Genomic DNA, 16,201 nt, shown 5'->3' with positions numbered 1-16,201 from the left:
CAATCCTCTGTACTTAAAATCCTGCTACACATTCAGCGCTTATGTGGGGCATTATCATCGGCAGATAAAATATGCAGGAAGGAACTGCTGATGCTGGTTTAAACCGAAGATAGACACAAAACGCTGGAGTAACTCAACGGGACAGGCAGAATCTCTGGAGAGAAAGAATGGATGACGTTTCGGGTCGAGACCCTTCTTTTGACTGATCATCATTCTTCAGTCTGAAGAAGGATCTCGACCTGAAACGTCACCCATTCCTTCTCTCCAGATATGCTGCCTGTCCTGCTAAGTTACTCCAGCATTTTGTGTCTATCTTTATCAGAAGTAGTGCGGTTTTGCAGACAAAAAGATGCCAGAATGCATATTGGTCCTTACTGTATCACAAAATGCTGGAGTAACTCATTGGGTCAGGCAGCATCTCAGGAGAGAAGGAATGGGTGACGTTTCGGGTCGAGACCCTTGTTCAGACTGATTACTGATTACCTTACTGTGGTGACAATGGTTGATTGTCATCTTACAAGCTGCTTAAGGCCCTGACTGCATAATTTAATTAAGAAATTTTATTATATAAGATTTTAATAATCTTATACATAGTACAAATTCTAAAATATTTGAAACCCTAGTTTTAAACTTTTTAGAAGTGCCAGTGTGCCATGTTGGCACGTACAGTCACAAAAAATATTTGATCACAGGGCTTCTGCAGCCCAAATACACCACATACACCGAACATAGAAAAGTACAGCATAACAACCAACACTTTGGTGCATATTGTATATTCTTCCTTAAATATTCCAATATCCTCAAAAACCTGAGTAGAGCAGTCAAAAATTTCCAGTCAAATACACACAAAATGCTAAAGGAATAGGTGAAGTTTCAGGTCGAAACCTTCATCAGACCCTTTGCAGTCTGAAGAAGGGTCTCGACTCAAATCGTCACCTATTCCTTTTCTCCAGAGATGCTGCCTGACCCGTTGGGTTACTCCAGCATTTTGTGTCTATCTTTGGTTTATACCAGCATCGGCAGTTCCTTCTTACACAATTTTCCTTCCGTGCTTTGTTTAATCTTGTTGATATTTTCTAATTCACCGATTATTATATTCTTTAAAACAAACTTAATGTTTTCCCTGTCAGCTATATTAGGTTAACCAGTCCATAGTTACCCGTTCTCTCTCCACTCTTTGTAAAAAATCTGCAGGAACCATTTCATAATCTGAAGCATGTTGGAAGATGACAACCACTGTTACCATGGTTACATCCTTCAGAATTCAAGGATGCTGATTATCAGCCCCGAGGGATTCATTGGATTTTCAGTGCTGTTAATTTCTCCAGCACTCATTTTTTTTTAATCAAGGCTAATTTTCTTTTATTTCTAATTTTCATTTGATTCTTAGTTCCCAAGCATTTATGAGAGCTTTTTTTGTGTCCTCTTGCATAGAAATGCATTAGAGCGAGTATCACTGTGGCCATTACTCCAGGCTCTAATCAGTTGTCCTCCTTCTCTATTAGATTCATGCACATGCCTTGCAATGCATGTAGGAGATGGCACTAAACTAGGGTGCTGTCGCGGCAAGGGAGTATGTCTGGTGACCCGTGCATGCATTTGCAGCACTGTCTGTGGATGTCTATGGCATTGGTCAGAAAGCTGACGAATGAAGGTATTTCATTGATCTTGTGGTCTGCCGAGGAATGGCATGAAAGGTTTACTGCTCTTGACGGAGAAACAAACGAATTCCCCTTTCCTTTGGGAAAGAATGTCTGGGATCTGCAGAGTCGGGCAGTGAGCAACAAGTTGTAAGTTGTGGTGGATGAAGACTGCCATCACCTGGAATATTCAAGGCCACGACCCTCTTTACCCTCACAACCAGGGTTCAATGACACTTTATTGTTGCATGTACCTAGGTACCGTGAAATGCTTTGTTTGACATATAGCCCGGAAAAAGGCATACAGCGGACCTCACCTACACAGTACACAAGAGTCGCCATGTTTCTGGTGCCGACAAAGTTACAGAAAGTTTAATCGAGCAGTTTTATCTTCTGCTCACAAACCAGGTCTGCCATCGCACCAGGTAGCAGGTGGCCACCTCACTGGGTTCCCCCTGCATTCTTGGCGGCTCCCCACCAGGTAGCTCTCAGCAGCACGGGACCCCTTGTCCAGCCATAGGTGTGCAACAGTATTCTATCCTCAGTAGGCGACAACCCACGTTGACCACCCGCAAGAAAAAATCTTCATTGCCGAATAAATTAACGCTGGGATGTGCGGAGATTGGAGATTTGCTCCTGGAAAACTGTAACAAGCCCACCCAGTCAGTGCCATTCGGTCTCCTTCTCCTTCAGCTGGCAAAGACCAACCACACTTATTCAAAATGCTGCAGCATTCATCTCAGTGAGTGGAAATAATGATGCAGTACCCTGACTCCAGAGAGTATAACAAGGTCTGCTCAAAGTCAATCACCACCACGCCGGCAAATCATTACAGATCCCATTGAATCGTGCAGCTGCAGGGGTTCTTCCTGCTGTTCAGACCTGATTTCTCATGCACGATTCTTACACATACACGGACCAGTCTGACAGATATTAAATGAACGCTACACGATGATTGATGCCCCTGGCAGCTCCCTGCTCCGGTTACAATGCACACGAACCAGCTCGATTTAACCTTACGAGTTGTGTGAGCTGGACTTTGATGACTACATCTGAAATTGTGCAAAAATAAAGCCATCAACTCTGAAATAACGACTCATTTCTAACCTTACGTTTCTACTTGTGAGGAAATGGTATTGGAGGTAGGGTACTGACATGGATAGAAAATTGGTTGACAGACAGAAAGCAAAGAGTGGGGATAAATGGGTCCCTTTCAGAATGGCAGGCAGTAACTAGTGGGGTACCGCAAGGCTCGGTGCTGGGACCGCAGCTATTTACAATATACATTAATGACTTGGATGAAGGGATTAAAAGTACCATTAGCAAATTTGCAGATGACACAAAACTGGGTGGTAGTGTGAACTGTGAGGAAGATGCTATGAGGTTGCAGGGTGACTTGGACAGGTTGTGTGAGTGGGCGGATGCATGGCAGATGCAGTTTAATGTGGATAAGTGTGAGGTTATCCACTTTGGTGGTAAGAATAGGAAGGCAGAGTATTATCTGAATGGTGTCAAGTTAGGAAAAGGGGACGTACAACGAGATCTGGGTGTCCTAGTGCATCAGTCACTGAAAGGAAGCATGCAGGTACAGCAGGCAGTGAAGAAAGCCAATGGAAGAGGAGTTGAGTATAGGAGCAAAGAGGTCCTTCTGCAGTTGTACAGGGCCCTCGTGAGACCGCTCCTGGAGTACTGTGTGCAATTTTGGTCTCCAAATTTGAGGAAGGATATTCTTGCTATTGAGGGCGTGCAGTGTAGGTTTACTAGGTTAATTCCGGAATGGCGGGACTGTCATATGTTGAAAGACTGGAGCGACTAGGCTTGTATACACTGGAATTTAGAAGAGTGAGAGGAGATCTTATCGAAACGTATAAGATTATTAAGGGGTTGGACACGTTAGAGGCAGGAAACATGTTCCCAATGTTGGGGAAGTCCAGAACAAGGGGCCACAGTTTAAGAATAAGGGGTAGGCCATTTAGAACTGAGATGAGGAAAAACTTTTTCAGTCAGAGAGTTGTGAATCTGTGGAATTCTCTGCCTCAGAAGGCAGTGGAGGCCAATTCTCTGAATGCATTCAAGAGAGAGCTAGATAGAGCTCTTAAGGATAGCGGAGTCAGGGGGTATGGGGAGAAGGCAGGAACGGGGTACTGATTGAGAATGATCAGCCATGATCACATTGAATGGCGGTGCTGGCTCAAAGGGCCGAATGGCCTCCTCCTGCACCTATTGTCTATTATACAGAGAATACAGAATACAGAGCTTTATTTGTAATTCGGTACCGAGGTACCGAACAAAATTACATTTCCAGCAGTCACACAAAAAAAAAGAACACAAGACACATGACCCTAACAAAAACATCCATCACAGTGACTCCAAACACCCCCTCACTGTGATGGAGGCAATAAAACTTCCACCCTCTTCCCCACGCCCACGGACAGACAGCTCGTCCCCGACCAACCCGCACAGTCCCCGTAAGGGGATGGAAGTCCCCGCGGCCGAGCCGCACCGTGCGCTGCTAAGTCCCGCGGCCAAGCCGCGCCGGGCGATGTTAGGTCCCGCGGCCGAGCCGCACCAGCGATGTAAAGTCCCGTGGCCGCGCCGCACCAGCGATGTAAAGACCCGCGGCCGAGCCGCGCCGGGCGATGGAAGGCCCAGCGGCCGAGCCGCACCTGACGCTGAACCGTCCCGCGGCCGTGCCGGGCGACGTTAGATCCCGCGGTCGAGCCGCACCAGCGATGTAAAGTCCAGCGGCCGAGCCGCACCAGGCGATGGAAGACCCCGCGGGTGATGGAAGGCCCGCGGCCGAGCCGCGCCCCGCGCCGTGAGGAAGAGACTTAAAAAGGAAAGGTTTCCCCCACTCCACCCCACCACCCCCCACCCCACACCCCCACACATACACAGCCAAAAAACAAAAACAAAAACCATCCCAACACCGACACACAACAAAAAAAAAGGAAAAAAGACGAACAGACTGCCAGCGAGCCGCAGCCGTTAGGCGCCGCCACACGTGACACGTGTCTATTGTCTATTGAGTTCAATAATAGGGGTTGTGCAAACAATGCAACTACTGAATCCAGTTGGGAATTCAGGAGAGCTTTCTGTTATGTCAAACAGAGGTTAGGATGTGGAACTTACTGCAATTGAGGAGAAAGCCCTGAGGTAATGGTTAGTGACAGGGCAGGAGAATGGTATCACACTCCTGGATTCTGTATGGGAGGCAGTTTGTTGATCTAACTGTGTTAGAAAAGGCCCCCAAGGTGAAACCCAAGAGCACACCAATACCTGATGCGAACATCACTCCTAGCTCTCTCTCTGCACTGTTAAGCCAACTACTGTACACCAGCCTTCACATTCACTCACTTTGCAGATGCACCCATCATTCTGCCACAGATCTGTCTATTCATATAATCGTGTGCATCCTTATGCTAACTGAAGTCAAAGTCCCAAGTAAAATGATCCCACTCAATGATCATTTGAAATATTCTATCTATGATACCACTCAATGATATCTTCTATCTTCCAAAGCGCCTGATTACTTCTGAGGAGTACTAGGAGTTGTTCACATTCACAAGTTCACAAGTTATAGGAGTAGAATTAGGCCATTTGGCTCATCGAGTCTATTCCGCCATTCAATCATGGCTGATCTCTGCCTCCAAAACCCATTTTCCTACCTTCTCCCCATAATCCTCGACATCCTTTCCAATCAAGAATTTGTTTATTTCTGCCTTAAAAACATCCACTGACTTTGTCTCAATAGCCCCCTGTGGCAATGAGTTCCACAGATTAACTACCGTCTGACTAAAGAAGTTCCTCCTCACCTCCTTTCTAAAAGAGCTCCCTTTAATTATGAGGCTATAACCTATGGTCCTTGACTCTCCCACCAGTGGAAGCATCCTTTCCACATCCACAGCCTTTCATTATTCTGTAAGTTTCAATGAGGTCCCCCCTCAACCTTCTCCACTCCAGCGAGCAGAGGCCCAGTGCTGTTAAACGCTCATCATATGCTAACCCACTCATTCCTGGAATCATACTTGTAAAAGTTATTAATAATATTTCTTCCGAGAATATCAATCCTTACTTTGCAGATGCAATCATCATTCTGCCACATATCTATTTATTCATATAATCACACTTACTTGTATCCCTATGCAATTACGCACCCCTCCCTCAGTGTCCTTCACCCATGTTTCAATGGTTAGGCACACATTATTCTACTCAGTCGTTGATGTGACCTTTCGCTCCTTGCAGGATAGTGTTCCGATAATCATAGAGAGAACCAGGGTGGCAGTCGACGAATCTTACAGCTCCCGAAGGCAGAGAGTGTGGAGCTGGAGATGAGCAGAATTTGACATGCCTGGTGCTTGGAGCTTTGGTCAACAGAACTTCTGAGTTCATGACAAAAAAATTAAACATCAGAACATTACATGGCATTCAACGATCAGCCATGGTAACTGAAGTCAAAGTCAGAATTTAAATGATCACATTCAAAGTGATAATTTCAAATATTCCATCTATGATTCTACTCTACGATATCTTCTACCTTCCAAAGGGCCCATGCACCTCTGAGAAGTGCTAGGAGTTGTTCAAAGTTACCAATAATATTTCTTCATAGAATATCAATCCCCTTCAGGCAATGCTGCACTATGATTCCTTCAGACCATGCACCTTACTTTGCAGATGCATTCATCATTCATCATTCTTGCAGTGCAAGTACTTACTTTTTATTGAAGAAACTATTTTGATTTGACCTGGTGGCTCAGACTTCACAAGAACACATGATGGAGTCACGGACGGAAATAGGTCTTCATCAAAGGGCATGAGATGCTCTTTGCTCTGCTCAGCTGAACAGAGTTTTTGTTTTCCTGAGGGACATTAATGAAATGGTATTTTGTGAACAGCAGCATAAACTGTGTAGTGTATTAGAAAATGCCCCAGCACATAGTTGAAGACTGCAGAAAGATGGAAAAGATTTGCCTCAAGTATGAACATGTTCCTGGTTCTACAGAATAAAATTTTCTTCCAAGTTCAATTCCACAGAGCATCACAGGCAGCAATCCAGCGAACATGCTCGATTGTGTTAATAAAACTTTGAAAGTGCACAATTAAAGGCAGGACCCTTAACTGGAATTGGGAGAAACTTTTTTACAATCACTTACCTCGATGGAGATGCGATTTTCCTCCATATCGTATCTGCGTCCCCGTTGTGGTCTAACATCTTGGAGTGGTGCGGCCTTTCCTGGAGACCGGACCGGCGCTTCAAGCCGCGGGCGCTGCGCGGACTTTAACATCGTGGAACTGCGATCCTTTGCCGAGGATCGACTGTGGAGAGCTCCAACCACAGGGCCTGTGGACTTTAACGCCGTGAAGCTCACGGTCTCTGGTAAGAAGAGGCCAACTCGGGAGCTGCGAAAAGTGTTTCAATCCGTCCCGATGCCGGAGTTTAGATCATCCCGACACGAGGGCCTCAGACAGTCGGCAGCGGCGACTGCGGATGGTTCAACAGCCCTGACCGTGGGTGAACAAAGAGGAAGTTGATTGAACTTTATTACATCACAGTGAGGAATGTGGAATCTGCTGTGGTGGGTGTTTATGTTAAATTTTATTTTATGTGGCTGTGAGTCTTGTTGCTTTTTACTTAGAATGGCTGTATGGTAACTCAAATTTCACTGTACCTTAATTGGTACATGTGACAATAAATTGAATCTTGAATCTTGAATCTGGAACTGCATAGTATGGTTGCCCTCTCCGGGATACAGTGTAAACGGCCTGTCCCACTTAGGCGATTTTAAGGCGACTGCCGGCGACTAGGCTGATGCCGACAGTTCACCAGGGTGTCGTGGGCATGATCATGAGGAGTCTTCCAAGAATTGTAGTGGATCTCAGCGCATCGCTGAGAAATCATCCGGAGTGAAATTTCTCGGCGACAGCTAGCTTGTCGCCAGGTATCGTTGCTTATTGCGGGCGCTGTCGCCTGCTGTCCCCAGGTTTGCTAGGTTCTCTGAGATGCATTTAGAAGCACATTATATTAAAATAAGTAAAGTCATTTCAAGATACCATAAAATACTTGTGTTTATCCAATTTATTTACCGTCAGGACATTTGACAGGTAGATTGGAGGCAACAATTTGATGGTCAGGTAAGCGTGGGAATTTTTGCGATGTTTATGGCCATCAGCGATCACACGTAAAGTAGGCTCCCAACCCAGATATGCAACCCAGAAACCAGATATGCATCCCCCGTACATTTTCAAAGAATGCCTACACACTTTTCACAAAAATGCATTTAACCACTCTTAAAATTAAATTTCTTAATACTGGCATTAGTAAACTGGAAGTCAACCCAGTTTATGGCTTGTTACAGTGAAACTTGGTTTTTAAGTAACCCATACAAGATGTTATAGTTCAAAACTCTCAAGTACTTACCGACTTGTCAGTAATTTCAGTGAAAATTAGGACGCCGTAGAAGCATTGACAGCGTGGGAATTTTGCGATGTTTCTGAAGACGGTGTAATCTCGACCTCACTCGGCATTGTTGTGATCATTGACCTCGGGTAAAAGAAAATTTCAGCGATCTGCTACGACTTTGACAGTCGCCTAAAAAATCGCCTAAGTGGGACAGGCCCTTAAAGCTCCAGAAGTGATCTCCATTCTGATCAGATTGATCAAACTTCCAAAGTGCATAAAGCATGGGCGTAACCTTCCTGGGTAGCAAAGCAACTGTGAATAGGGAGTGCATATTAGTATATTGCCCTCAGGATGTTTCTGGCCTTCTTTTGACACTATGTATTCATCTTGGTCTTGCTGGCATAGTCAAACAATCCCAAGGATCACTATTTAACACAAAAATAAAGATTGGTTACATTCTGATTGAATGATTTCTTTTAAATTGATCGATTACGCTTCTTCTCATTTTCTGATGAGTTGCAGACAGCATTCACGCTTACAGCCCAATGCCAAGGTTGACAGGATAACCCTGCACTCCATTGTTTTTCCCTCCTGTACTCTTCAATGTTTAAATCCTCCCACTCTCCCACATAACTATATAATTATGTTATAGTTTATTGGGTGACAAACAAAGCATGGTGGAATAAAGTTAATACATAAATTGGATCCGATAACCGATTCAATGCGATAAAGCTGGTGTTAATTGTTACATTAGATATGATAGCAAATACACCAAGGAATGGTTGTCAAATCATCGATTTTTAAAGGGGATGTGGTTTTAGAGCCAAGAGTTTATATTCAGACCACTTTTAAGGTGTCAAAACAAACTGATTGCTCTGTTCAAAAGTGCACCGTGGTGTTTTGCATAAAAACAGAGACAGGCAAATAAAAGCAAGGAAATTGTTCTGAATCTTTGCAAACATACTGATTAGTTTCAGCTGGAGCACCTTATTCAATTTTGTGCCATGTACTTTACGAAGGATAGCAAAAATCTGGAAAAGGTGCAGTAAATATTTACCAATGTACCAGGGACGATTGGCTTCAGCTATGCGGTGAAACTAAGAGAGGCTGTGATTGTCAGTCTTAAAGTGAAGAAGATAATGATGTTTCCAAAATATTTAAGAAGTTACACTGGTATTTAGGAGACACCAGAAACTGCAGATGCTGGAATCTTGAGCAAACTACAAAGTGCTGGAGGAATTCAGCAGGTCAGGCAGCATTCCATCTGTGGAGGAAATGAACAGGTGATGTTTCGGGTCAGGACCCTTCTTCAGACAAGGGTATTTAGATAGGACGGAACTTTTGCCTGAGGCAGTAACATTGGTATCAAAAGATACACCTTTTAAGCAATTCGAAAAAAAGAGGGAAAGTGAAATGTTTCTCCCAATAGTGAATCGTTATGATTTGGAATACTGTGCTTGAAAGAAAAGATGGAAGAAGACTTAAAACACAATTTTTTCAAAAGGGGATTTTATGAACATGTGAGAGGGAAAAAATGGCAGGGCGATGGGAAAAGGGCGGTAAAGTGAGTGACATGAGTAAAAAACTGTGCAGTTCTTCGACAAATCTGCCAGATGTATTCTAGAATCATGGGGAAAAAAGCCCTGGTGCCATTGTCCACACCATTCAAACTGACATTCTGGGATAGTCTAATTTGTCTGCATTTGGACAATATCCCTCTAAAGTGTCGCTATCCATATATCTATCGAAGGATCTCAACCCAAAACATCACCTATTCTTTTTCTCCAGAGATGCTGTCCAGCTTTTTGTGTGGAAATGTCAGTGGAAATGTCTTTTGAATGCCATAATTATATCCACTTCTAACGATTCCTTTGGCAGCTCAGTCTCTGGGTGAAAAAGTTTCCATTGAGTTCCCTCTTAAAATTTCTCCCTGCTCACCTGAAATTTATGCTCCCTTGATTTATAACCCTATACTCTGAGGAAAATATGGTGGCCGTTCACTTCATCCACGTCTCTTGTTCATTTTCAATAAGATCACTCCTCGGTCGCCTTCGCTCCAAAGACAAAAGTCCCAACCTCCCCACCCTCTCTCCATCACTCAATCCCGCAAGACCAGGTAACATCTTGAGAAATCTATTCTGCATCGTTTCCATCTTAAAGACATCCTTCCTATAACTGGACAACCAGAACTGCATGCAGTACTCCAAGTGTGGTCCCACCAAGGGCTTCTTCAAAGGAAGGAGTCTGAAAAAGGGTCCCAACCTGAAACATCACGTATCCTTTTTCTCCAGAGATGCTGACTGGCCCATTGAGTTACTCCAGCACTTTGTGTCTACACTCCAAGGACATGTATCACGATTTCACAACTTTTGTACTCAGCACCCTTCCTAATGAAGGCAAGTGTGTTAAATTGCTTTTTCACCACCCTGTCCGCCTGAACCGCCACTTTCAACAACACATGCCCTTGTCTTCCATGATCTGTCTGTTCCATCTGCCTTGTAAGCTCTGCACTGGTTTGACACAACACAGTGCAGCACTTCACTCGTGACAAAGTTCAATTCCATTTGCTAATCTCCCTAACCACTCTTTTACTTTTAATATACTTGTAGAATCTCTTAGGATTTCCTGTTCTTCGAAGGTTTCAAACATCTTTTTATTGTCACACGTACCAATTAAGGAATAGTGATACGTGAATTACCATACAGCCATACGAAAAAAAAGCAACAAGGCACACAACTACATAAAAGTTGACATAAACATCCACCACAGCGGATTCCCCACATTCCTCTGTGATGGAAGGCAAAAAAGTCCAATCTTCGTCCTCTTTATTCTCCCGCGGTCGAACCATCTGCAGTCGGGGTGATCGAAGCTCCCGCGTCGGGACGAACGATGCAGTCGGGGTGGTCGAAGCCGCTGTGGCTTGGAGTTCCCCAAAATAGGTCTCTAACCAAAGACCGCGAGCTCCACGATGTTAAAGTCCGCCGGCACCCACGGCTGGAGCTGCGAGGTCGATCACTGGCAAAGGGATCGCGAGCTCCGTGATGGTAAGTCCGCAGGCTCCCCGTGATGGAGCTCCCAATCCATCTCCAGCAAAGGCCGCCAACTCCTTGATGTAAGGCCGCAGTGCAGATGGAGATACGATACGGGAAAAAAATCACATCTCCGTCGAGGTAAGAGATTCAAAAAAGTTTCTCCCAATTACCCCCCCATCCCCACGCGAACCCAAGCGAAATATGAGGTGCTGTTCCTCCAATTTGCGCTGGGCCTCACTCTGACAATGGAGGAGGCCCAGGACAGAAAGGTCAGTTTGGGAATGGGAGGGGGAGTTAAACAGCTGAGCAACCGGGAGATCAGGTATGTTAAGACGGACTGAGCGGAGGTGTTCTGTGAAGCGATCGCCAAGTCTGCACTTGGTCTCGCCGACGTACAGGAGTTGACACCTGGAACAGTGGATACAATAGATGAGGTTGGTGGAGGTGCAAGTGAACCACTGCCTCACCTGGAAAGACAGTCGGGGTCCTTGGATGGAGTTGAGGGGGGAGATAAAGGGACAGGTGTTGCATCTCCTGCGGTTGCAGAGGAATGCACCTGGGGAGGATGTGGTTTGGGTGGGAAGGGACGAGTTGACCAGGGAGTTGCGGAGGAACGGTCTCTGCAGAATGCAGAAAGGGGTGGAGATGGGAAGATGTGGCCAGTAGTGGGATCCCGTTGGAGATGGCCAGTAGTGGGATCCCATTGGAAGTGGCGAAATGTTGGAAGATTATATGCTGTATGCGACAGCTGATGGAGTGGAAGGTGAGGACAAGGGGGACTCTGTCCTTGTTATAAATGGGGGCAGAGGGAGCAAGAGTGGAGCTGTGGTATATCGAGGAGACCCTAGTGAGAGCCTCATCTATATATATATATACTTTTTTTTTAGCAGCTTTGTTTAAATGTGATTTAATCTTTACAAATCCATGCCCTTTGATATTTGCTCATGCTAATGTGGTTAGTAAGCCTGTCTTCAATGAAAGTTTCCCTGATCAGATATTAAGCTGTTTTATCTGCTTATATATATAGAATAATGTAATATATAGTATAATATTCTGTATATTGTATAATATATATAGTATAATATGCTGATATTATGGTTTAATAAGCAGATAATACAGCTTAATATCTGATCAGGGAAACTTTCATTGAAGACAGGCTTACCGACCACATTAGCATGAGCAAATATCAAAGGACCGGAAAGGGCATGGATTTGTAAAGATTAAATCACATTTAAACAAAGCTGCATATCTGTTTTGAGGATGTTGCTTTAAGGTAATGTCTTTGGATGACTTTTATGTGCATTTCCAGAAAGACCCCATGAAGATAGAGCTAAACCATTCAGAGTAGATGACGGGACATATTTCTTCACACACAGAGCCGTAAGCAATTAAAATCACTGTCGGAACCTACAGCCTCCCTGGAAATCAAAATCCTCCGTAAAATCTATGCTGTTAGTGGCTCCATTGTCAGCCACTAATACTGTAGCTACCCCAAGGTGGAGTAGTCTGCAGTGTTTTATTGCATTGGAGCATTAAAGGTTGAGTTTTTTCAAGTACCTAAAACAGAAAACAAATAAATAGAAAAAAAATATTCAAAGCATATTTTGGATGGCACGAATGAGTAATGAAATAGTTAGAAAAAGAGTACAGATATCTATAAATCAGATATATTATTAAAACGTGTTCAGTTTTAAAAGATGTCCTTGAGTCGATTTTGTTCATAAGCCAGCAAATGTGCAAAAATCACTCAATGTGCTAACCATTTGTGAACTACTTTACCTGAGGTATTTACTCCGATCAGCTTTTCCGAGGAGTATATCCCTCTCTTTACAGATAGCAGGCCCAGAACTAGTGTGCGAGTGATTGTTGGTTGGCCTGGTCTCGGCGGACAGAAGGGCCTGTTCCACCCTGTATCTCTAAACTAAACCAAACTAAAAAAAAAGACCTTTAGTGTTAGAAAAGAAAGTTAGAAATCACCTTCACCCTTAACTTTCTAGCCCTCAGGGCATAGCTGGAGGCATTTATATGATCCTGCAGTCAACAGTGCACAGGTGCAGATGACATTAGGGGGCTGGAGGCCAATGTGTCAATGAACACATTCAAAAGGAAAAGTGGAATCAGAGCTTTTATGTAAACACTGATCCACGGAATATTTAAATACCGCAGGATTGCTAATGTGCGCCACAGAATTATTTTATATCACTGTTTTAATGGATGTCAGCAAAAATCAATATCTGCACACTTGGCAGCCTTCTTAGCATGCAAGCAGATTTATCAAAACTTTAGGTACTGTGATATGTGTCTGAAAGAGACAGAAAACTTCTTGTTGGGTAGAACTGAACAAGTAAATTCCAACAAAGACTTTTCCCCAGTTTAACAGTTCATCCTTTCTGCATCTGTAAACTGGATTTAAAACTGCAGTCTAACATATGAGTCAACCAGAAATACAGGAAAACCTGACCCAAATATTTCTCAAAAGGAGAACTGATAACTGGTGGAAACTGAAATAAAAACAGAAAATGCTGGCAACATTCAGCTGGCCAGGCATCATCTGTGGAAAGGGAAACATCAAATGAAGTGTGTCAAACCTTTACTGTTTCTCTTACCGCAGGAGCTGATTGACTTGCTTCCACTTCTTCTTCTTCTTCTTGCGTTTGAGGCAGCAGGAGTTATGTAATGCCCTCCAGGCGCTGTAGACAAAGGTGGCAATCCTGTGGGTGTGGCTCTCGGTGTGGGCGGCCAGGGTATAACCAGGGATCTTCAGGTGGGAGCTGTCACTTTTGTGAGTCTCTTGGAGCAGGATTGCAGTGACTTTGTGGGTCTGTAGTAGATGTTCAATGATGGTGGCCTTTGCCTTGGTGAGGCCTTCCGCATTCAGCTGCAGCAGGGTGATGCCATTCAGTTCGACATCCGTAGGTGCCCGCCCTAAGAAGGGAGCATGCTCCGTCCGGGTTGGCGCCAAGCTGCAGTGACTGAGGTTGCATTTGGGCTGCAAGCTGTTGTTGCATGTTCGTTGTTATTTCTGCTATTTCTGCTTCTGCTTCTGCTATCTCTGTTTGTTGTCGTTCGCCTGACCGAGGCCAGTTGACAGGGCTCACCATGAAGAGGTCGACAACATGAGCCCCTATTGACTTGCTGAGGTTTTGCAGTTTTTTTAAATTGTTTCTCAAATGGGAAAATTCAAATATTACTATAAATACACTCCTTTCCCAAGATAACAAATAGCATGTAGAAATTGCCAAGGGTACACACCTAGAATACCTTTAATGATATAAGAGGATAAAACATTAAACATTGTGTTGATGTGGTGGAATCAGAAGAAGGTTTGTGCAGAGTTTACATTAGAGGAACTTCAGATGCTGGTATCTTGAGCAAAACACTAACTGCGGGAGCAATTCAGTGGGACAGTGTGGAAGTCCCAAAAGCCATTGGAGGTGTACAGTTCATCAATACTTTAAAACAAGCTGCCAGTTAGTAGCTGTTATTTAACATATTAATTTTCCCTACCTGTGAACTCCCTTCCATGCGGAGTTCAAAAGACGATAGTAGTAGTGTCAACCATTTAACATTCTCACTGTTATTTCCATTATACCTCCATTACACACAGACGTGCCATTAACACATTTGTTGTCACTATCTTTGAACTCCACTGCGTGCGAAGTTCAGAGGACGCCAACTAGTATCATTGTCAATATATTCATTGTCCTTACCTTGACACATGCGGCACTCAGAAGCCACCAGCCGGTGGACACATTCACTGTCATTACCTTTGTATCCTGTTTCATGCAGAACCGAGAAGTTGCAATCCACTGTCAGGTATAAACATATTAATCATCCTTACCTTTGTACTCTGATGCGTGCGGAACCAAGAAGTCACGACTTGTGTGTAATGTAAGAGTAAAGTATAGATCCTATAATTAACACATCAATCTACCTCGCCTTTGTGCCTCTTCCTTCCAACGTTCTGCTGTACTGACTTAACTTTGGAGTTGTATAAGAAAATAACTGCAGATGCTGGTACATATCGAAGGTATTTATTCACAAAATGCTGGAGTAACTCAGCAGGTCAGGCAGCATCTCAGGAGAGAAGGAATGGGTGACGTTTCGGGACGAGACCCAGAAGGGTCTCGACCCGAAACGTCACCCATTCCTTCTCTCCTGAGATGCTGCCTGACCTGCTGAGTTACTCCAGCATTTTGTGAATAAATAACTTTGGAGTTGTGATCACAGCCTTTGACTGAGACACTTGACCCCTTGTGCAAGTCAAGTCAAGTCAAGTTTATTTGTCACATACACACACACACGATGTGCAGTGAAATGAAAGTGGCAATGCCTGCGGATTGTGCACAAAAAAGAATTACAGTTACAGCATATAAATAAAGTTAATAAGTTAATATAGAGAAGACAAAATTTAGTCCCTGGAGTTATAAAAGTTGACAGTCCTGATGGCCTGTGGGAAGAAACTCCGTCTCATCCTCTCCGTTTTCACAGCGTGACAGCGGAGGCGTTTGCCTGACCGTAGCATCTGGAACAGTCTGTTGCTGGGGTGGTAGGGGTCCCTCATAATCTTGCTTGCTCTGGATCTGCACCTCCTGATGTGTAGGTCCTGCAGGGGGACAAGTGTAGTTCCCATGGTGCATTCTGCCGAACGCACTACTCTATGCAGGGCCATCCTGTCCTGGGCAGAGCTGTTCCCAAACCAGACTGTAATGTTGCCGGACAGGATGCTCTCTACAGCCCCAGAGTAGAAGCAATGAAGGATCCTCAGAGACACTCTGAATTTCCTCAGCTGTCTAAGGTGGTAAAGACGCTGCTTTGCCTTACCCACCAGTGCGGAAATGTGCGTTGCCCATGTCAGATCCTCTGTGATGTGGACTCCCAAGTATTTAAAACTGCTCACCCTATCCACAGTAGACCCATTTATCTCCAGTGGCGTGTACGTCCTTGGATGTTTAGCCCTTTTAAAGTCCACAATCAGCTCCTTAGTTTTAGTGACATTCAAGAGGAGGCTATTGTCCTAACACCAGAGTGCCAGATCAGCCACCTCCTCCCGGTAGGCCTTCTCATCGTTGTTGGAGATCCGGCCCACCACCACAGTGTCATCAGCAAACTTGATGATGGAGTTTGAG

General features: G+C 44.4%; 1 long non-coding RNA gene across 1 annotated transcript in view; it reads right to left on the bottom strand.

The window, feature by feature from the left end:
* Nucleotides 1-14,813, bottom strand: part of LOC144593968 (uncharacterized) — a 39,069-nt gene extending 24,256 nt beyond the window's left edge. Inside the window, exon 1 of the long non-coding RNA XR_013547308.1 lies at nucleotides 14,783-14,813. This is a non-coding gene — a long non-coding RNA (uncharacterized LOC144593968). The remainder of the gene's footprint in view (nucleotides 1-14,782) is intronic.
* Between the last annotated feature and the right edge of the window lie 1,388 nt (nucleotides 14,814-16,201).

The sequence above is a fragment of the Rhinoraja longicauda genome, chromosome 5 (genome assembly GCF_053455715.1).
Source record: "Rhinoraja longicauda isolate Sanriku21f chromosome 5, sRhiLon1.1, whole genome shotgun sequence".
Taxonomy (NCBI): Eukaryota; Metazoa; Chordata; class Chondrichthyes; order Rajiformes; family Arhynchobatidae; genus Rhinoraja; species Rhinoraja longicauda.
Note: the sequence above shows the minus strand (reverse complement) of the source record. Positions and strands in the feature narration are given on the sequence as shown.